Source organism: Nicotiana tabacum, chromosome 5, assembly GCF_000715075.1.
Source record: "Nicotiana tabacum cultivar K326 chromosome 5, ASM71507v2, whole genome shotgun sequence".
NCBI classification, from domain to species: domain Eukaryota; kingdom Viridiplantae; phylum Streptophyta; class Magnoliopsida; order Solanales; family Solanaceae; genus Nicotiana; species Nicotiana tabacum.
Window position 1 is genome coordinate 54,181,036 of NC_134084.1, and position 24,518 is coordinate 54,205,553.

Here is a 24,518-nt window from a genome sequence, read left to right on the forward strand (position 1 = left end):
ATCCAACTGAACCATGTTGAAATCCAGGACATGAGACGGATCCCCAATGTACTTCCGGAGCATAGAAATATGAAATACCGGATGCACACTCGTTAAGCTGGGTGGCAAAGCAAGCTCATAAGACACCTCCCCAATCCTCCGAAGCACCTCAAAAGGCCCAATGAACCGAGGACTCAATTTACCTTTCTTCCCAAATCTCATAACACCCTTCATGGGTTAAACCTTCAACAAAACTTTCTCGTCAACCATGTAGGACACATCCTGAACCTTCCTATTAGCATAACGCTTTTTCCTCGACTGTGTTGTACAAAGCCTCTCCTGAATCACCTTTACCTTTTCTAAGGCATCCTGCACCAAGTCTGTTCCTAATAGCCTAGCCTCACGCTCAAACCAACCAACTGGATATCTACACCGCCTCCCATACAAAGCCTTATATGGAGTCATCTGAATACTCAACTAGTAGCTGTTGTTATAAGCAAACTCCGCAAGCGGTAGAAACTAATCCCATGACCCTCCGAAATCAATGACACAAGCATACAACAGTTCCTCCAATATTCGAATAGTGCGCTCCGACTGCCCGTTCGTCTGAGGGTGAAAAGTTGTACTCAACTCAACCTGAGTACCCAACTCTCGCTGCACGGAGCTCCAAAACTGCGATGTAAACTGAGTGCCCATATCTGAAATGATGAAAACTAGGACACCATGCAACCGAACAATCTCCCAGATATAGATCTCTGCCAACCGCTCTGAAGAATAAATAGTACACATAGAAATGAAGTGCGCAGACTTGGTCAGCCGATCCACAATCACCCAAATAGCATCGAACTTCCTCAAAGTTCGTGGAAGTCCAATAACAAAGTCCATAGTGATCCTCTCCCACTTCCACTCTAGAATATCTATCCGCTGAAGCAAGCCACCCGGTCTCTGATGCTCATATTTCACCTGCTGACAATTGAGACACCGAGCTACAAATCCCACAATATCTTTCTTCATTCTTCTCCACCAATAGTGCTGCCTCAAATACTGATACATCTTCGCGTCACCCGGATGAATGGAATACCGCGAGCTATGGGCCTCCTCCAGAATCAACTCCCGAAGCCCATCCATATTGGGCACACAAATCCGGCCCTGCATCCTCAACACCAAATCATAACCAATTGTCACATCTCTGGCATCATCATGCTGAACTCTGTCCTTAAGGACAAGCAAATGTGGATCATCATACTGGAACTCTCTACTGCGATCATACAAGGAAAACCGAGAAACCACACAAGTCAATACCCGGCTGGGCTCCGAAATATCTAACCTCACGAATCGATTGTCCAAGGCCTGAACATCAAATGTAAGAGGTCTCTCCCCAACTGGAATATATGCTAAACTCTCCACACTCACTGCCTTTCGGCTCAAAGCATATGCCACCACATTGGCCTTTCCCGAATGGTACAATATAGTGATATCATAATTCTTAAGCAACTCCAACCATCTCCGCTACCTCAAATTAAGATCCTTCTATTTGAACAAGTGCTGGAGGCTACGATGATCAATAAATACCTCACAAGACACACCATACAAGTAGTGTCTTCAAATCTTCAACGCGTGAACTATGGCAGCCAACTCCAAATCATGAACGGGGTAGTTCTTCTCATAGGGCTTCAACTGACGAGAAACATAAGCAATAACTCTACCCTCCTGCATCAGTGCACAACCAATGTCAACTCTCGAATCATCACAAAACACGGTATATGAACCTGAAGCTGATGGCAAAACCAACACTGGAGTTGTGGTCAAAGCTGTCATGAGCTTCTGAAAGCTCTCCTCACACTCATCCAACTATACAAATGAAACGCCCTTTTGAGTTAACTTGGTTAAGGGCAATGTGATAGATGAGAATCCCTGAACAAACCGGTGATAATAGCCTTCCAAACCAAGAAAGCTACGAATCTTTGTGGCTAAGGACGGTCTGGGCCAACTCTGAACCGCCTCTATCTTCTTCAGATCAACCTGAATACCCTTGTTGGACACCACATGCCCCGAGAAAGCCACTAAACTGAGCCAAAACTCACACTTAGAGAATTTTGCATAAAGCTTTTCCTCCCTCAATCTCTGCAACACAACTCTCAAATGCTCCACGTGTTCCTCCTGACTACGCGAATACACCAGAATATCATCAATGAAGACTATGACAAATGAGTCGAGATAAGGCCGGAACACGTTGTTCATCAAATGCAGGAACGTTGCTGGGGCATTGGTCAGCCCAAAAGACATCACCAAGAACTTATAATGACCATATCGAGTCTTGAAAGCTGTCTTAAGAATATCCGAGTCCCTGATCTTCAACTGGTGATAGCCTGAACGGAGATCAATCTTGGAGAACACTCTCGCTTTCTGAAGTTGGTCGAATAAATCATCAATGCGAGGCAAAGGGTACTTGTTCTTAACTGTTACCTTGTTCAATTTCCTATAATCAATTCACATTCTCATAGTGCAATCCCTCTTCTTCAAAAATAGAACCGGCGCACCCCAAGGTGACATACTAGGCCGAATGAACCCTTTATCAAGGAGTTCGTGAAGCTGCTTCTTTAATTCTTTCAACTCCGCTAGTGCCATACGAGACAGCGGAATAGAAATGGGCTGAGTGCTAGGCACCAAGTCAATACCAAAATCAATATCCCTGTTCGGTGGCATGCCCAACAGGTCTGGAGGAAACACATCGGGAAAATCCCTCACAATTGGAACAGAATCAATACTGGGAGTCTCAGCACCGACATCCCTCACAAAGGCTAGATACGAAAGACAACCCTTCCCAACCATGCACTGGGCTTTCAAGAATGAGATCACTCTACTGGGAATATAATCAGTCACACCTTGCCACTCAATCCATGGCACACCCGGTATAGCCAATGTGACTGTCTTAGCATGACAGTCTAGAATAGCACGACACAGAGATAGACAATCCATGTCCAAAATGACATCGAAATCCACCATACACAATAATAAAAGATCCACACGGGTCTTTAGACCCCCAATAGTCACCACACATGACCGGTACACACGGTCTACGATAACAGTATCGCTCACCAGGGTAGATACATGAACAGGTGAAGCAAGAAACTCATGGGGCATACCCAAATAACGAGCAAAGTATGATGACACATCTGAATAGGTGGAAGCGGGAACAAATAATATAGAGGCATCTCTGTGGCAGACTAAAACAATACTTGTAATAACAATATCTAAAGCAATAGCATCGGGTCTGCCCAAAAGTGTATAGAAACGGGCCTGACCACCACCTGATCGACCTCCCCCTCTAGGGCGATCCCTAGCTGACTGGGCGCGTGGTGGTGAAGTAACTAGCGCTGAAGCCGATGACTAATTCACCCACATGCCTCAAACTGGAACCAACATATCACATAACCATGCAATCGATTAATTAATAGTGGATTCCCCCACTTGGCTCGAAGCCATAAACCAAAACATACATAATAACTCATAACACATATACTTTATTGATGCCATAGTACCATAGTGAGATTAAACTCAATCCTTCATAAGCTCGTGGAACACAGACCATCTGGTACTTTATATCTTCTGCAAATCTCGCATTCACTCTCGTAGTAGTCAAGCCTACTCTCTTGAGCAACCCAAATTCAAATTGTAAAACACATATTTCCCTGGTAATAGAGATCTTCCAATAAATGACACAAGGGATTACGCAAACTTCAGAACAATCCGCAGGAGATAACCCACCTGTTTTGCCTCAACCTAGCATTCATGTATACCTTCCACCGTCATAAACATTATGCAGTCACATAAACTTCCTGAGTTTGAACTCAGACCGCAACATGAAATTTACTCCACTCCCAACTAGGAAACATGGAAAAATTCTTCACACTTCCATAACTCGGGGCTATACCTCAAATTAAAATGAAAATCGGGCACCTAATAGTCCTTCTATCCTCCAGCAGACCCTTCTTATTGCTTCCAAATCACATAAATACATCTCGCAGTCACATTACACTCATCACGTAACTATCTAGTCATCACCTCCCTTAATAGGGACACAATAGAACATATGGATCCAGAAACACGCGCTTACGAAATCAATAGCTTAGGGCTCAAGCTATAGGCAAAAATCTGGCCTCAAGTCTTCCCGACTTGCCCAACATCAACACATAGAGATCACATCTCGTCCTTTAATCGAGGAATCACAAGACATCGATGCACATCGGATACTGAGCGCTCATGTGCGCATACGAACACGTGGAAGGAATTCAAAGAGTTACTTTTCAAGCTGAATCAAGGACGCACTATAAGAATTCAAGAATGTGGAATTTTTCCTAAAGGTTCTGCAGCCTCTCGAGGATAAATACAGACGTCTCCGTACCGATCCGCAAGACTATACTAAACCTACTCATGATTCGTGAGACCTATGTAACCTAGGCTCTGATACCAACTTGTCACGACCTAAACCCGGACTCAGTCGTGATGGTGCCTCTCATGAAGACAAGGCCAGCCGACACTTCCCCTTTTCCAATTATTAATAGTTAAGCATTAAGAATCAGTAGAAACATGATAGAATAATCTGAAGTAGCAGATAATGTCATAAATACACAGAAGAACAACCCAACACAGTCTGATACCAGGGTGTCACTAGTCATGAGCAACTATAAGTCATAATACAAATCCGCTAAGTCAATAAACTAGTACAACTGTCTGAAAGGAGATAGAGATGATAAAGATGGAGAAACACGGGGTTGCAGACGTCAAGCAGCTACCTCGTGAACTCCGAATGTCCGCCTAAAGCTGGAAGGATCTGCACTCGGGAGTAAAAACCAGCTACGCCTGAATCTGCACACGGGGTGCAGGGAGTAAAGTGATTATTCCAACTCAGTGAGTAACAAATGTAAATAACGACTGAAAGTAAGAAAAAATGAAAGGCACAAGGTATTCTATAATGAAGAAGTAAAACCATTTAAAACTAGTAAATCGGCGAAAGATAGGTAATAATCCTTTAACTCAAATTTAACTTCATGAAAAGCCTTTTTCACCAATTAAGCAGGAAATTGACAATCAATTATGAAAATAAACACATAAAGGTTCGCCCCTCGGGCACAGTATCAACAAATTCATCCCTCGGGCAATATCTCAGAACAGTACCAGCCCCTCGGCCAATCACATATAACAATACCAGCCCCTCAAGCTCAATCTCACATCACAATGGGTACCTGCGCTCACTGGGGGTGTAAAGACTCCTGGAGGGGTCCCTTACGGCCCAAGCGCAATATCAAGCCACCTCGTGGCATCATCACTAGGCCCTCGGCCTCATATCAATCAAGCCACCTCGAGGCATATATATCTCAGGCCCTCGGCCTCATAATCAGTATGAAATGTTTCCTCACAACAAAGGCCCTCGGCCTTACTCATTCAAAATCCTCAAAAGCCCCTCGGGCAACAGTAAAATAGTGATTCTCAGCCAAATTATCATTTAAAAAATCATTTAATTATTTAAAACATAGTAAACATGGATGAGTACAAAAACAGTAAAATATAACATGACTGAGTTCAAGTATAAAGTCAAAACAGTGAGGAAATATCAGTAAAAATTCCTGAAAGGTCCAAATAGTTGGCACGAAGCCCAAGTATGGCATTCAGCCTAAATAATGATAATAGCAAATAGATTTCAGTAAAATACGCAGTAAAATAATCATACGGGACGGACTAAGTTATAGTCCCCAACAGAGCACGACCCCACGCTCGTCATCAAGAGTTTGCCTCACCTCAATATAGCACTACGATGTGAAATCTGGGGTTCCAAACCCTCAGAACATCATTTACAATCATTACTCACCTCGAACCGGTCAAATCTCTAGCTCGCGATGCCTTTGCCCCTCAAATCAGCCCTCACTCGTGTTGAATCTATCCAAATTTGGAACAAGGCCGTTAAAATAGGCTAAGGTAACGAAGCCCAAGCAAAAATAATCAAAATACTACACAAATCCCGATATTACCAAAACCCGACCCCCGGGCCCACGTCTCGGAATTCAATAATTTTTACATCAATAGATTTTTTATCTCCCCAAGAGATCATACATATCAAAAATTCTCAAATCCGACCCCATATGGTCCTTCAAATTCTCAATTAAAGGTCTAAATTTCCAACCTCTAGTTCTTCAATTTTTGGCTTAATTTACATGCTTTTCTAGGTGGAATTCACATAATAATTGATTCTTAAGTCCAAGAATCTTACCTCCAAGTGATTCCCCTTGAATCCCTTTTCAATCTCCTTCAAAAGCTCCAAAAACGACCAACTATGGAGGAAATAAACCCCATATTCGCGGACAAGACGACATTTTAAACTTCTGCCAAGGCCTAAAAATCCTTCTTCACGAACGCGGTCAAAGCCTCGCGTTCGCGAAGCACAAAAATAACTTTGACCAAAATCCTCTTACGTGAATGCGACAAGACCCTCGCGAATGCGATGTTTTACCCAGACAAACCTTCGCGAACGCGTTCCATCCATCACGAACGCGATGGGTTAATTCCACTGATGCTCAGCCTCTCAATTCCTTCTATGTGAACGTGACTACACGCCCGCGAACGCGGTGCACAATCTTGTAGCCCTTCGCGAACGCGTAACTTGCCTCGCGAACGTGAAGGCTTTATTTCCACCTCTCTCAACTGACTCTTCGCGAATGTGAGGGTCCACTTGCGAACGCGAAGAGTAAATACATGCAACTGCTGAACCTACAATTTTTGCTACTTTCTTAACTTCAAAATGATCCGGTTGACCACCCAAAACTCACCCGAGGCCCCCGGGACCTCAACCAAAGGCACAAAAATATCGAAATACCTTATCCAAACTTGTTCAAATCTTCAAAACACCTCAAACAACATCAAATCAACCAAAACACATCGGATTCAAGCCTAACTTTCTAAAATCTTTCGAATTCCGCTTTTGATCGAAAACCCAACCAAACCACGTCCGAATGACCTGAAATTTTGTACACATATCCCAAATGACACAACGAAACTACTACAACTCTCGAAATTCTATTCCGACCCCTATATCAAAATCTCGCCTATCAACCGGAAATCGCCAAAATCTCAACTTGCCAATTCAAGCCTAAATCAACTCCGAACTCCAAAACTCATTCCGATCGCACTCCTAAGTCAAAAATAACCTCCCGAAGCTAACCGAACTATCTGAACTCATGTCCGAGCCCTCTAAAACATAAGTCAACATCTAGTTGACTTTTCCAACTTAAACTTCCTTAAAAGAGACTAAGTATCTCAAACCTTACCAAAATCATTCCGGATTCGATTCGACCAACCCAATACCACATAACATGGATAAATAAAGCATAAAGAAGTAGAAATGGGGAAAAGGAGTGGTCACTCATGAGACGATGGGCCGGGTCGTTACAGATCAGGTCATTACATTTGGAATTTTTTGACTCATGTTAGATTCCTTGTTGTTGAACTACATATTGTGGGATTGTTGTTCATATTATGTTCTTCCTAGTTGAGCTATTGTTATTACACCTAGTATTCTCTATTGTGGTTATTCCTTGTGAGCTAGTTTTACCGTCTCTCTGTGATCGAAAGTTCTTGAGTTAATTTACCTTCCATGTTCTTGTATCTATTGTCATTGTTGTTGTTGTACTTGTTGTGGTGGTGCACGAGGTTTCTGCCGTGTGGTTGTTGATGTTGTGATACACGTGGTTTCTGCCGTGCGGTTGTTGTTATTGGGTTGCACGAGGTTTCTGCCATGTTATTGTTACTTTTGATATATGCACATGCAACATGACAAGGCAGGATAATTATAATGCACGTATGGTGAGACAAGGTGGGCACTTATTACATTATTATCACACACGTGGCGAGACAAGACGGGCTATATTAGGGATTGATTTGTGATGATTTGTGATGGCATGGGGGCATTGTTGTTGATATTTGTGTAGTGGTACAGTTATCTCTGTGAGCTTTATCTTGTGAAAATTGTGAGAAAACATTCTACGTGATGTCCATTCTTTCCCTTATGTCTACTAGCTGGTATGGACTATATTAGGACACTTGCACAAGCATACACATAGTTGAGCACCCTTATCGGATAAGAGGATTTTTTCTTGATATTGTTGAGTGTAGACGCACACCCTTGTTACTTGCCTTATATGTGAGAATGGCTCTTTGTGGCACGTGAGTCATCAGTGGGGCCATGAGGTGTAATGAGAGAATAGGATTCCAAGTGTTAGTGACCCGTGAGTTGTGATATGTCCAAGGTTCGGTACCTCGTGGAGTTTATTGACAAAAACCTGATGTGAAAGCGGTCGTAGTTGCTGAGTTATTACTTTTCCTTGTCGTACCTGTGATTTTGGATTTAGTTTGTGTTTCCGTTCACTCTTCTATGTCATTATTATGGTGTTTCGCTAATACTTGTTGTTTCCTTTCTTATTGAAATTTTTGTATTGTTAGTCATATTGCGCAGTCTTTATGTAGATATCATACTCTGTTCTTCCTATACATATGCTTGTTCAGGTTATTAGACCAGTAGGTGTCTTAACTGTTCCTCGTCACTACTCCACTGAGGTTAGTCTTGATACTTACTGGGCACCGCTGTGGTATGCTCATACTATGTTTTTGCACATTTTTGTGCAGATCCAGGTATTTGATCGTTAGTAGTTGTGTGGATCGTTGCTATGGAGACTCAAGGTAAATCTGTTGCTGCGTTTGCAGGCTTTGGAGTCACCTTCTAGTTTTGTATTGCACTGTTTATCCTTATTTTTGAACAGTTGTATTTAGAAGTTTTCTAGTGAACACTCCATAGAGCTTATGACTTGTACTACCGGTTTTGGAGTTGTAAAGTTTAAAGATATTTATGTTTCAAATATGATGAAGAATTTGACTTTAGGCCTAAAAAGAACTAAGCTAAGTATGAACAAAATTAAGAAAATTGAAAATTTCAGAGAGTGTGCACTTTTGGCTTTCCAGCAGATTCCTTTCTATTATGGCACTCAATTTTGTGCGGTTCGCACTTTTTCTACACTAAGCCAATTTTTAAAAATGCCCCCACACATCTCGCTTCATTGTTGGAAAAAGCAACGACCTCAACCCATTTGGACACATAATCAACCGTGACTAAAATATAGGTGTTTCCACAAGAACTCACGAACGGACCCATGAAGTCAATACCCCACACATCAAAAATATCAATCTCCAATATGGCGGCGAGGGGAATTCATTTTTCTTTGTGATTCCACAGGCCCTTTGACAATCACAACGCTTGACAAGATCATTTGCATCCTTGTAGAGAGTGGGCCAATAGAAATCGCAACTTAACATTTTGGCTACCGTTCTTGCTCCACCATGGTGACCACCATAAGCCGAAGAATGACAAGCCCCAAGAATTTCAACTTATTCATCCTCCGGTACACATCTTTTGATCACTCTATCCGTACAAATCTGGAAAAGGTACAGTTCATACCAGTAATAGTCTTGACAATCCCGTTTGAGCTTCTTCCTTTGGTTTGAAGACAACTCAATTGGATGATACCACTCAAAAGATAATTTTCTAAATTTGCGAACCAAGGCACCTCTTTCATTGAAATAGCCAAGAGTTGCTCATCGGGGAAGGGGTCATTGATTTCAAGGAAATCATGCGGCCTCCCCTCCTCCAAACGAGACAAGTGGTCCGCCACTTGGTTTTCACTCCCTTTTTGATCTTGGATACCAATATCAAACTCTTGCAACAAAAAGTGCCCATCTCATCAAACGAGATTTGGAATCTTTCTTACTCATGAGATAACGGAGTGTCGAATGATTTGTATGAAAAGTCACTTTTACACCCATCAAGTATGGGCGAAACTTTTCAATATCAAACACAATGGCAAAGAGCTCTTTTTCCGTAACGGTGTAGTTGACTTGGGAACTATTCATGATCTTGCTTGCATAATAAATCGGATGAAAGATCTTATTGATACGTTGCTCCAAAATAGCCCCCATCGCTACATCACTTACATCACACATAAGCTCAAAAGGAACACTCCAATTTGGAGCGGTAATGATGGGAGTAGTAGTCAACTTGAGCTTTAGCAACTCAGAGGCTCTCATGAAATCATCACTGAAATGGAACTTTGCATCTTTCTCCAAAAGCTTTCACAACGGATTTACCACTTTAGAGAAATCCTTGATGAAACACTGGTAAAATCCCACGTGGCCTAAGAAACTCCGCACGCCTTTGACCGAAGTTGGAGGTGAAAGTTTAGAAATCACCTAATCTTTGCCTTATCGACTTCAATGCCATTATTTGAGATCTTATGTCCAAGGATAATTCCTTCCTCAACCATGAAATGACACTTCTCCCAATTGAGCACCAAGTTTGTTTCTTCACATCTTGCCAACACTTTGTCCAAGTTTGCTAGACAATCATCAAAAGAATCCCGACCACCAAAAAGTCAATCATGAAGACTTCAAGGAAATCCTCCACCATGTCCGTAAAGATATCCATCATACACCTATGAAAATTCGTCGGTGCATTGCACAACCCAAATGGCATTTGTGATAATGCAAAAGTACCATAAGGACATGTGAAAGTAGTTTTCTCTTGATACTCCGAGCAATACAAATTTGATTGTAGCCAGAATACCCATCAAGGAAACAACAGAAATCACGGCCGGCCAATCTATCAAGCATTTGATCTAGGAAGTGAAGTGGGAAATGATCCTTCCTTGTGACTTTGTTGAGTTTGCGATAGTCCATACACACTCTCCACGCGGTCATCGTTCTTGTAGGAATCAACTCATTCTTGTCATTGGTGACCACCTTCATGCTCCCTTTATTTGTGACACATTGAACTGGAGAAGTCCACGAACTATTGAAAATGGAGTACACAACCCTGGCATCCAACCACTTGATGACCTCCTTTTTGACAACCTCTTGCATGGTTTCATTAAGTCTCCTTTGATATTCAATAGATGGTTTGGCACCTTCCTCCAAGGTGATCTTGTTCATGCAAAATACGGGGCTTATCCCATGAATATCTGCCAAAGTCCATCCAATAGCCTTCTTCCTCTTTTGTGGCATCGCCAATATGGAATCTAACTACACTTTAGTCAAATAAGAGGAAACAGTAACCGGTAAAGTAGAAGAAAAGCCAAGAAATTCATACCAAAGATGTGGAGGAAATGACTTTAACTCCAAAACGGGAGGCTCCTCAATTGAAGGCTTTGTTGGAGGAGTGGTTCTATTCTCAAGATCCAAAGACAATTTGCGGGGCTCATAAGTGTAACACCCCATTCCTTGCAAAAAGTTCACACATTCAACATAACCCTCCATTTCTTCATCATCACAATTGAGCAAGATGGCCTTAAAAGTATCATCAACATTCATCACGACACTTGTTTCATCAATAATCACATCGGTCACCAAGTCCACAAACGAGCACACCTCATTGCTATTGGGTTGCCTCATAGGCTTATACACATGGAAAACCACTTTCTCATCACCAACCCGGAAAGTAAGTTCCCCGGCTTCAACATCAACTAGAGCCTTCCCTATAGCAAGGAAAGGTCTCCCAATAATAATCGGCACCTCATAGTCAACCTCACGATGAAGAATAACAAAATCCGCCAGAAGGATGAATTTATCAACACAAACCAACAAATCATCAACGATACCCAACTGTCTCTTCATGCTATGATCTGCCATTTATAATCTCATAGATGTAGGTCTTGATTGCCCAATTCCCAAAGTATTGAAAACCGAATAGGACATCAAGTTGATACTTGCCCCAATATCACAAAGAGCTTTAGAAAAGTCGGCACTTCTAATGGTACAAGGGATTGTGAAAGCGCTGGGATCTTCTAAACTTAGGAGCCATTGAGTGCACAATTGCACTCACTTGATGAGTCATCTTTATAGTTTCACAATTCATAGACCTCTTCTTTGTCTCCAAGTCCTTCATGACCTTTGCATAACCGGACATTTACTTCAAAGCCTCAACCAATGGCACGTTTATAGATATACTCTTCATCATATCAATGAACTTTCTGAATTGGTTCTCACCATTTTTCTTGGCAAGCTTTTGAGGGTATGGAGGAGGAGGCATAGGCATGGGTTCCTTAGCCATTGGCACTACCGGTTCCGGTATGTTAACAATGTGCTCCCTAGACGAGTTCACTTCCTCATGAGTCTTCTCCACATTGAAATCAATATCGATCCTCACTTCAGCATTTGTTTGCACTTCATTGCCCAGCGTCTCATCTTCTTGTACCACTTGCTCATCATCCACAATTTTCCTTTGGCTTGAGGTTGTTGCATCCCCACCTTTTCCCCTCCTTGTAGTAATGGCCATGGCATGTCCCGTATTGTTCCCACCTTTTGGGTTCACCACCATGTCACTTGGTAGTGCCCTCTTAGGACGAGTGTTTAAAGATTGCGAGATTTACCCAATTGAACTTCCAAACTGTGAATTGAAGTGTTGTGAGAGGCAAGTTGAGCATCAGAGTCGGCATTCTTCTCCATCATTTATTTAAACATGTTCTCAATTCGTCCATTGGTTATTGTTCCACCCTCCTTGGTTGTTGCCTCCCCAATATCCTTGACTATTGGCACTCCAATTACCTTGGTTATTTTGATCATTCTAATTTTCTTGATTGTTCCAATTCCCTTGCTTGTTACCACCATTCAAATACTACTAAATTCATTTCTTATTGCTATTTCATATTTATTTAATATATCTGTAACTGTTGTTGTAGTTGTACCGTCAAGTTTTTTATTACTCCTTAATGTGTCTAAGCTTTCACTTGATAAATTTAGTAACCATAATTTTACAGTTCCTATTAATGTTCTTTCTATATATCCTGGTGTTTCCGTTATTGTTATTTTATTATCTATTAGTTGTTTTGAGATATATCCCATCCATAATTGTATTGTTTTATTTATATCTGCTACACAATCTAGATCTAAAAAATTATATTGTTCAGTTATCTGTCTTGGTGCCCATTTCTTATTTAACCTTTTATCCCATAATGTTTTGTTTCTGTCATATGCATCATAACTTAATCTGTAATAGGTTGGGTTTAATTGTTTTGGATTTTTTATTCCTGATATGCTTGGTTTATCTTCGTTCATATCTCCTGTATTTATTTCTGGGTTTATTTTTATCTTTTCTGTTTTTTCTATAAGTTCTGTGTATGTTTCACTTGTTTCTGAATAGTTTTCTCCTAGTTCTGTGTCTTTATCACTTTGGTCATTTATTTCGTTTATACTTATTTTTGATGGACTCTCCTGTACTTCTTCTAACTGTAATTTGAATCTTTCTATCTCATTTGTTAGTTTTAGTTCTTCTTCTTCTTCTTTACGTTTTTCCTTTTCTTTTAGTTTATTTGCATACATCTGTTTTAGCATTTCTAATTCTTTTTCTAATTCTGTTATTTTAGTGTTTTTTACTTCCTCTATCTGTTGTATTTTTTCTTTAGCTTGCTGTTGTATTTCTTTAATCTCTCGTTTTCTATCTATTTCTTCGTTTTCTTTTGTTATTCTAACCATGGCGGTTAAACTATCCTCTAGTTTTTCAGTTTCTTTTTCTAACATTAAGTTTAGGTTATTTCCTATTTTTTTATATCTTCTTCCTAAGTTAGAAAATATTATTGTTATTTTTAATCCTTCTGGATTCTCATATGTTTTCTCTTCTAATGCGAATTCTTCTTTATTCATCTTTTATCCTTTAGATAACAAACATATTTATATTCTGTTTTAGATATTATATCGATTAATTTGGACAGCCTAGCTTTGTTTATTTTTGTAATACTTAAGTATTCATATTCTATATATAGTTTCTTTAGTTTCTTCCTAATTTTCTGCGATTTCTTAGTTATTTTGATTGTTTCACTGTTTTGCGGGTTTGTACTATTAATGTCAGTGTTATTTTTCATGATTTGCTTCTTAATATAAATGTTTATTTTTCATAGCTCTGATACCAATTTGGGGGGGGGGGGGTTGTTTGAGTTCATCTTATTTTTCATAGGATCTTTTTTATGTAGTTGTGGAATTAAATGCTTTTTCATGATTATCTGTAGCTAGCGAAATTAACCTTGAAATTTCTTTTATATTTTCAAGTGTGTATTCTAAGTATTTAATATCTTTAGTTTTTTGATATTCTTCTATATTTTTTTCTAATATTATTTTTGACATATTTATATGTTTTAGAATTTCTAACCAGTACTTAAAATATTTGTAACTATCAATTTTTGATTTGTTCATATTAATACTGAGATGTATACCTTTTGATACATATATCCATGGTTTCTATATTTCTCAGTGTTATTTCTTTTCTGTGTTGATAACTTTCAAGTTTATCTTCATAAAATTCAATTTCATTTTCTATAGTTAATAAAGCTTTATTACGTAATTTATTATATCTAATAATATCTTTGCAGGTTTTAATATTGTATTTAACACAATCTATTTTTCTATTTATGTTACTGAGGTTTTTAAGAAGTTTCCATTTCTGGGTATTATAGAATCTTATATAATGAAAAGTGTTATGTTTCATTTATAAAAAGATTTTATTAACTTGATATGTGATCATTAGTCTGAATATAAATCTAGTTCATATAGATCTAATATATCTATTTCATGTGATACAATTAGTTCTGTAAATGCTTGTTCCATTACATATATTATTTCAAAAGTAACTAAAATATCGTAAATTTTTCTTTTAACATCGTTATTAAGTCTCTTAAAGATATATAACATAAGTATTTTATAGTCAATATTTTCTTCTAATAAATATGTGTGGTTGTTCATTTATAATTATTATTTATCATGTGTTTACTAAACATATTCCCTCTAACCTCTTTGTTTATCATAGAGTTTATCATATTTTAATAAGTTATACTGAACAATCTTTTCTGGTCACTACCATGTTTTTCATGCTTCAATCATTTACCCTAACAGCGCCTCAACTCTGTGTACTCCCCTAAACGGCTTCCTTGCCTACTGGTTTCCACTTTAGGATGGCATAGTCTGGGCTTAACTACTCTCAGCATTATTAGACAGGCAAACTTTCTCAAGATGTTCTTTATAACAGTACTATAACATGATAAACAATTATGATATTCAAGAGATTATAAGGAATAAAAGAGTTTAGTTAAACATGATTATAAATAAACTTACCTGGTTTTGTAACTCGTTTGAATGCTCCATAGCTTTCAGAAGTTTGTATATAATTAGATATTTTATTGAGAGAAGATAAGAGAGAGAAGGTGAGGATGTCTGAGGATGTCCTCCTTCCTCAGATTTACATTCTATATAAAGAAAATTAAAACGACTCTTACTGTTTACAAATGACTCCTACTATTCATGAACGACCTTTACTGTTCATGATTATATACTATTTACTTTATGACTCTTACTATTCATGAACGACCTTTACTGTTCATGATTATGACATATACTATTTACTTTATGACTCTTACTATTCATGAACGACCTTTACTGTTCATGAATGCGACTAGTACTATTTACTTTACATTATATGTTTCCAGTAGCTGTCTTCTTCTTTTGTCTTCTTGTTGATACCTTCATTCTAGTTGGACTTCTGGTACATAGTTATCATCTCCGTTGCACTTTGAACATATGTGGTCTGGATATTTGTGTCCTACTAGTTTGCAGTATCTTGTTAATAACTCGTTTGAAATAAATTCTTTTTTCAATGCTCTGGTAGTTGGTTGCATTTCTGGCTTTAATAATGATAAAATCCATTTCTGGACTTCATCCATATCTCCTTGTCGTAGTTCCTTCGAGTTGGCATATATCATCAATTGGTCTCTGGAATAGTAGCTCCAGATAGCATTTCCTTGTAGATAATTGTTAGCTAGTTCTTGAATAATAGTTGCTATACCAATTATTCTTTTATTAGCATAGAAACTTGGTATCTCCATTTTCTGTATCTCCGGTTGTTTCTCTATCTCTTCCGGTATTATCATATCTCGTGTTAGTCCTATTTTTATCACCTGTATTATGGGTTTTATTTCATCATATAGTATTTCCGCTGGTGCTGTATAGAATTTGATGAAGAATAGGTTGCCTTTTGTAATTCTCTTGAAGGTGACAAATGCTTTGTATAGCTCTGGTATTCCAATTATTTCTTCTCCGTCATGGGTATATACTGTGCTGAGTAGTCCGTAGTTGTAACATGTTTTTACTAGGTTTGCTTTTGTTTTTGGCTGGGCTATAAGCCTATTATATCCCTGTAGTTTTTGGGTTACATAATCTTGTGTTGGATCTGTAGTAGTTGTTGATCTAGGGTTTAGGTTCAGAAATGTCTGGATTTTATATATATTCTCAATATATGTTTGAGTAATATGGTTATATACCTTTTTGTTGTGGTGTAGGCTATTAGCATAGGTTGAAGTTTGTGGGGCTATAACTATTGCTTCTCTTGGCTTTTTTGATGTAAATGGCTTATCAAATACGGTATTTAGGTTTACATTGATATGTGGCTTTTTGCTAACTTGTTTGCTTGTACCTGCAGCTGTATATAAAGCAACTGTGTTATGGGTTTTTTGGAGTTTCCCAACGTCTCCTTCTACCTCTGGAAGTTTAGAGTCTTCCGATTGACTTAGCTCCGCATTTTTATAGTCATGCTGCTGACTTTCTAGCTGTTGTAATCTTTTTCCCATACTCTCCATCTGTAAGGATAGAGTAGTAAGGATTGTAAATATGTCTTTTGATTCTTGGCTTTCATCTGTTTGGGTACCTTTGTCTTGATAGGTAGTCTGCAATAACATTCTTGTCAGTCCGTATTACTTCAATTGTAAATGTAAAATTTTGTATATTTAATACAAGTCTCCTTATTTCCTTTGTAGTTACTGAATCCTGTACTTTCCGAGTTATCCACCATTTTACTTGTGTATTATCTGTTCTTACTATAAATTTGTTATAAACAATATATGGCTCAAATGCTAACAAACATTTATATAATCCAAATAGTTCTTTCCTATTTATTTCCCATTTTAATTGTGGTTCCGTGTATGATCCGGAATAATATCTACAATGGTGTTCAATTTTTTCATTATCATATTTATATTTTAGAACTCCTCCGTAGCTGTGATCACTAGAATCAGTTTCTACAATATATGTAAATTGTTTCTTTTCATCTGGAAAATATAGTTTTGGTAATTTTTTACACATATTTTTTATCTTCTGTATATGTATTTTATCTTTTTCGTCAAAATGATATTCTATGTCCTTTTTTAATTTTTTCTGTAATGGTTTTAAGTTTTCTGCTAATTTAGGAATATATTCTCTTACTTGGTTAACCAATCCTAAAAATGATTGTAACTTCTTTTTTGTATCAAGTGTTTCATTCAAGTTAATTATTTTTTGTACTACATGGGTTTGCATTTTTATTCCGTTTTTATCTATTTGTATACCTAAAAATTCTATTTGATTTTTCATTACTTCTGCTTTCTTTTTACTTAAACTTATTCATGATATTTCTACAATGTGTATGAATTTTTCTAGTAGTTTTATATGTTCGTTCTCTGTTCTAGAATATAGCAATATATCATCTATATATATTATACAATTTTCTAATTGGTTGAAGTAATTATCCATAAAATGTTGATACCTACCTGGTGCATTTTTATATCCAAAAGGTAATACGTTCCATTCGTAAAATCCTTGTGGTACTGTGAATGCTGTTAACTTTTTAGATTCATCTTCTAGTTTTAAATGGTAAAATCCTGATTTACAGTCAAATTTACTAAAATAGTTATATCCTTGTATTTGTCTAATTTTTAGTATTTTATTTGGTATCGGATAATTATATGTTTTTGTTTTTGCATTTAAGTTTCTATAATCTATAACCATACGGCTTTTTCCTCTTTTTTGTTCACTATGCTTATTTACTATAAATGCTGGGCTAGTATGTTTACTATTACTTTCTTGTATGTAGTTATTATCTAATAATTCTTTTATATGCATTTTAAATTCTGTTAAATCATTAAAATTGTATTTTAAAGGTTTTTGTGTTATTATGCTATTTTCATCTATTAGTTCAATCTTTATTTTTGTTTGATGTTTTTCCCATCCTTGGAGTGGATTATCATTATATAGTAATTCTAATTTATCTTGTAGTGGTTTTATCTTATTTATTGAGAAAATGATTATCTCTATATTATGGTTACTTTGTATTACATTTTCTAATTTTTGGGTAATCTTTTCACTTCCTTTAATCCAGGGTGTTGTTTTTCTTACTTTATTATTTACTCTTTTTGCTCCTAATTTTTGTTTACACGGGGTAGTAAACCACCAATGTGTTTTTGTTATAATATGTGGGTATAATTTATCTAAAAATGGCATTCCTAATAATATATCTTTATTTGTGAATTCGTAACTATATATTTCTTCTATGGTTAATATTTTATCCCATATTTGTATTTTTATATTTCTTGCTTTATATGTTATCATACTTCCTTCATTATTATGTCTACACATATTAGCTTCTGCTCCTGTATCCACCATAGGTGTATAATATCTATTATAATATCCTTCTACTATTATTTTGGAAAGTATGTATATCTTTGGCATTATATCATTATTTTCTTATTTTCATAACTTATTGTTAATTGCCTATCTTCTAATTTATATGGTTTGACTTTTTCTAACCATTTTATCCCTAGTGTAATATTTTTATCTCCTTGATATATTTTAAAATTTATTAATATTGGTATTCCTCCAATAATTAATTCTTTTTCAGTTGTTTCTTCGTTTTTTCTTAACGCTTTTGGTAGTTCTGAATTTTGTTGTTCTATTGTTACTATCTCTTGTTCTGGTATTAGTTCTCTTATAACATAATTCTCTTCCTGCCCTGTATTTATTAGTATTAAATATTTTCTTTGGTCCATTATTCCTGTTATATAATAATGATGTGGGTTTATTTCTTCTATTTTTTGTTCTATTAATTTTTGTGGAGTGGTATAATTTATTCTTTTTGATGTACTTCTTGATGTGCTTCTTGATGATGTTTCTGGCATTTCATTATTTATTCGTTTTGATGTGCTTAATCTTTCTTTTACTATTTCTAAATCTTCATCCATGTCTATTTCTGTATAACTGTAATCATTGTTGTCTATAACTGATACTATTCTTTCGAATGGATTTTCTATTTTTATTTTATTTATTTTATTTTTAGCTGTTATCTTATGTTTCGTTGTTAAGACATATAGATTTTTACATCTTGCTGTGAATATTTTACTTCCTGGTGCTAATTCTATTCCAGACATTTTCCAGTATAATACTAATGATTTATCTATATTTTTATCATCTACTGCTACTGAATAGTTAGCACTTACTATAAATTTAAATTTTTGGTATATTAAGTTACCTCTTACAGCACTTATTATACTCTTTTCTATAGGTTGTACAATCCTATCATCTGCCAAGTATATTTCTATAGGGGTATCTATTCCTTCCCTAAAACATGCTTTTATTAGGATCTCCGTTCCTCCTAAGTGTACATATTTTATTGGATTTTTTGCTTTTATATCTTGTATTTCTTTATTTAGTAGTCTTTTATTTAAAATTGGTATTTGTGCTTTACCTTTGATGTATTTACAATCTATTATATGTTCTCTTTGGCTTACTACATAGTATTCTTCTTTTTGTCTTTTAAACCAATTCTTTATTGTTGGTACTTCTAATATTTTGTCTATACTTAGATCCAATTCTTTTCCTTTTATTTGTTCAAATATATTAGCGTCAAATATTATTTTTTGTTCTGAAGATTGTTCATCTTGGTGTTCTTCTTGTTGTATAATTTGTATATCTTTTTCAGTCATAATTTTCTTCATCTGACTCTTCTATATCCTTGTTTATTTCATTTTCAGAGAACTCATTTTCTGATATCTCATATATGCTGTCTTCACTGCTTAATTCATAATCTACATATTCTATTTGTGTATATTTGGTTATTGTTCCACCCTCCTTGGTTGTTGCCTCCCCAATATCCTTGACTATTGGCACTCCAATTACCTTGGTTATTTTGATCATTCTAATTTTCTTGATTGTTCCAATTCCCTTGCTTGTTACCACCATTCAAATTACCTTGGTTGTTTGAATTCTAAGTCCCTTGATTTCTTTGAGGTCGCCATTGTTATTGGTTCAGGCCTTGAGAATTGTTTCTTTGCCCTTGGAATTTGTTCACATATTGTACTTCGTCCTCTTGTTTATTGTACGATTCATCTTGATCAAACACACTATCATCTTGCACAAAATTTCCACATGGTTTTGCACTCGAGGACCCCTTTGCCTTCTCTTGTTTACCATCATACTAACTGCCTCCACTACATTAACTTGCTTAGGACGTTGCACTTGTTGAATTTGAGCCTTGGCTAGTTGATTTATTGTGGTGGTCAACTCGGCAATTGCTTGGCCATGATCATGCAATTCTTTATGCAAGTGAATCACATTTGGATCACCTTGAGGAATGTTTGCTCTACTTTGCCATGCTGATGAAGTATCTTTCATTTCATCTAGAATCTCACAATCTTTCGTATACGGCGTTGTCATGAAATTTCCACCGGCAAGTTGGTTGACCATGCATTTATTGGTAGTATTGATCCCCTTATAGAAAGTTTGTTGAATCATAGCCTCTGTCATGTCACTGTTTGGACACTCTTTCACCATTGTTCGGTACCTCTGCCATATCTCATGCTAAGGCTCATTGGGTTCTTGTTTGAATGCTAGAATCTCGTTTCTAAGAGTCGCCATATGCCTGGGAGAAAAGAACTTGGAAATAAATTTCTCTGTCAATTCATCCCATGTATGGATAGAATTGTTTGGCAATCTTTCTAACCAATCCAAGGCCTTTCCACGTAGAGAGAAAGGAAATAGCCTCAACCGTAAAGCATCCTCAGAGACATTTGTCTATTTACTCCCCCAGCAAGTGTCCACAAACCCCTTCAAGTGTTTGTTCTCATTTTGATTCAGAGCCTCGGTGAATAATCCTCATTGCTCTAACAATGTGAGCATAACATTTGTGATTTGAAAGTTTCCCATCCTAATGTAGGGCGGGACTATGGCACTTGCGTATCCTTCATTTGGCAATCCCCGGTGTAGAGCCGCTCTTTTTGGAGGTAGGGGTAGAACTGGAAGTTTGTCTTGAAGCGGTCGGCCTTATCTATTTACTTGAGGTTCAAGAGGAACCTCTTAAACTTGATCATCTTCCACGTCCACATCCACATCCTTCATAGACATGTTTCCAAGAGGATCATTGTTCTTGGGAGCCATTGTTTCACCTACAATTGTTTCACCAAAAAGATTAGGAATACGAAAGGAAAAGAAGTTAGTTCACACATAAAACCAAATATATAGCTAAATCGTTTTTAGCTCCCCGACAACAGCGCCAAAAATTGATCATGTCCAACTCACTCCTCTATTCGAGGTTATGAAACGGTCGATGCAGTAGTAATACCCAACTAAGAGTCGGAGTCAAATTCCACAGGGAGCTATATGAATGGGATAAAGTAGTATATATTTGGACTAAGCATGTGAAGTATCTAGATTTCACTTCCACAAATATGGTTTGTTTTTACTTCTAAAATTATGCTAAAGATTGCAATTCTAAAAATATAAAACTAGGAAATATTGTTTTTGGTTGTATTTCAAATATTGTATAAAGCCTAGGGCTATGACCTTCACTTAGGTGTTTGCCTAACGAGTTGTAAACTTTAAAGATTCTTTTGTTGGTCAGGGCGTATTATAGCTATCAACACTCAATTACCCACTCAATACTTCTCGGTAAGAGAGTGATTTTGCCTAATTTGGCTTTCTCAAGTCCAAATGGGTATCGAATAAAATAGTTGATAAAATGCTCAAGTTGGGTTTTACTATCTCTAGGTTCAACCATTTAATTGGGACTATCAATTTCTTGATTTCAACCCAAATTCTTTTTATCCAAGTTTTCCTATACTAAGTCTCTCCTTCTCAAGTAGATACCAAGTCAAACAGGCATGAACTAATATCTACAACCATTAATTCTACAATAAAAAGCAAGAACAAGTCTAAATAATCAATACCTAACCATAAAAAGCCATAAATTAAACATCCATTAGGTTTACACACTAGGGTTGGTTCACAACTCTAGAAAAAATCTAGCTACTCATAATGGGTAATGAAGAAAATAGAGAAGAAAAGATGATAAAACTCATATTGAAAGATTAAAACACAAAAATCCAATGTTAAATCATTAAAGAAAGCTAAAGTTGCCCAAACTAGTAAGGAAAAATGGCTGCATGAGTTCTAATATTCAAAACTTGACCTAATTTCGTGAAACTAATCAATTTATACAAAGCTGGAAATTTCGGACAATAATGCCCATTCGGAGGTTCTGCAACTGTACAATTCTATGTGCGGTCTGCACTTTTCTTCAGACTAGGCAGGAGTGGAATCTAAACAATTATGGAATTCAGCCACATCTCTTAGGTTCTGTGGTCCGCACAAATCTTGGTGCAGCTGCACAGGGCCCTTCTGCGGACCGCATAATTCTGAGTGCGACCGCGTGGCTCACTTCTATGGCCGCATAATAGTTGTGCGATACGAACTTCTTTTGATCTTCATATGATTACTCTTTGAACATCTGCTCTTGTGTAACTTCAGTGGTCGCACAATAATTGTGCAGTCCGCACTTTGCACTAAAGCTCTCATGGATTCCCTTTGCATTCTGCAGCCGCAGATGGAATTCTGCGGTCTGCACTTGGGCCTTTGTGCCTGATTTTTGTCCTTGAGTTCAGATCACTCTTTTTTGAGTAGTATTTCATCTTTGTGGCTCATTTCCTAATACTCATGCAATTAAGCATATTTTATCAGTTTTTGGGATTACAATTAAACACTTTTAGACTAAATGAAAGCAAAAAAGGCGCTAATAAATAGTCAAAATCCCCGATTATCATTTTTTTACAACAACAACTATCTGTCTGGCATTTCGATGGCACAAAGAGAGGCTTTATATGAGGCGGTTTTTTCTCCTATTGGCTAGTTTGAGCTATGATGTTGGGAATAGATTTGGTTATGATGCTTTGGAAAACGTGAATTTTATTCACGATCATCTTCAGATAGCGCAGAGTAGGAAGAAAATTTATATGGACAAGAAGGTCCATGATGTGGTTTTTATGGAGGGAAAGAAGGTATTTTTATAAGTTTCTCCTATGAAGGGTGTGATGGGATTTATGAAGAAGGGCAAGTTGAGCTCGAGATTTATTAGTCTTTTTAAGGTGTTAGATAGAGTTAGAAAAGTTTCTTATAATCCTACAATGCTTCCTAGCCTAGCAGGATTACATCAGGTATTTCATATTTCCATGCTTCAGAAGCATCATAAAGATAAGTCACATGTTTTGGACTTCAGCACGGTAAAACTATGTAAGAATTTGACTTATAAATTAGAACTAGTAGCTATTGTAGATCAGCATGTTTAAAAGTTGAGATCTAAAGATATTTCTTTTGTGAAAGTGCTTTGAAAAAGGCAGCAGATTGAGGAGGCTACCTTGGCTTTCGATCCCCATATGAGGAGTATTTATCCGTATATTTTTACTAGTTTAGATACAATTTTATTTTCGTTCGAGGATGAACATTTCTTTTAGAGGTGGAGGATGTAATGACCTGATAGGTCATTTTGAGTTCAACCTTTTCGTTTCGTGATTTGATACTTGCAATAGCTTCATTTGATATTTTATGACATGGAGCATGGTTTGCTTTGATCTCCGGTAAGTTTAGATATGTATTGATAAAGAAATCTTGATTCTAGAGCTTTAGTGTTGTTGGAGTTGACCACGGTCAACATTCTTGGTAGACAACCACAGATTGTTGTTTTGAAGATTTTTATAGGTTCGTATGATAATTTTGGACTTGCACATATGTTTGGTTTAGGTCTGTGGTGACCCAAGACCGTTTCGGCGCTTATAGTTGAAAGTTGAAAATTTGAGTTCATGAATATTTGATTCTTTGATTTTGATGCTTGATTCTTAGTTTTGATATTATTTTTGATGTTTTGAGCTTACAAACGATTTCATATGAGGTTTATATACTTGTATGGATTTTTAGAATGGGGCCTGAGGGGATCAGGTGAGTTTCAGATTAATTCCAGGTGATTTAATGAGTTTATCATTGTTGGTGCTACAGTCATCGCATTTGTGATGACTAGCTCGCAAATGTGAGGTTCGCATTTGCAAATGCCAACTCGCGTTTGCGATGTCTGGGGAGGGGTGGTCAATGTCACAATTGCAAAATTGAGGTCGCATTTGTGACAGTCGCAATTGCGAAGTCCCTGTTGCAATTGCGACTTTAGTGGCTAGGGGACTCCTTCACATTTAAAATTACTTGCTCGCATATGGGAAAAATCGGTTGTAATTGCGAATAATCATTTGTAATTGCGAAAAATCACTTATAATTGCAATATCTGCAACTGGGAAAAAGGGTGAAGGGTCCGAGATTGGCTCATTTTATTCCATTTTTGAGAC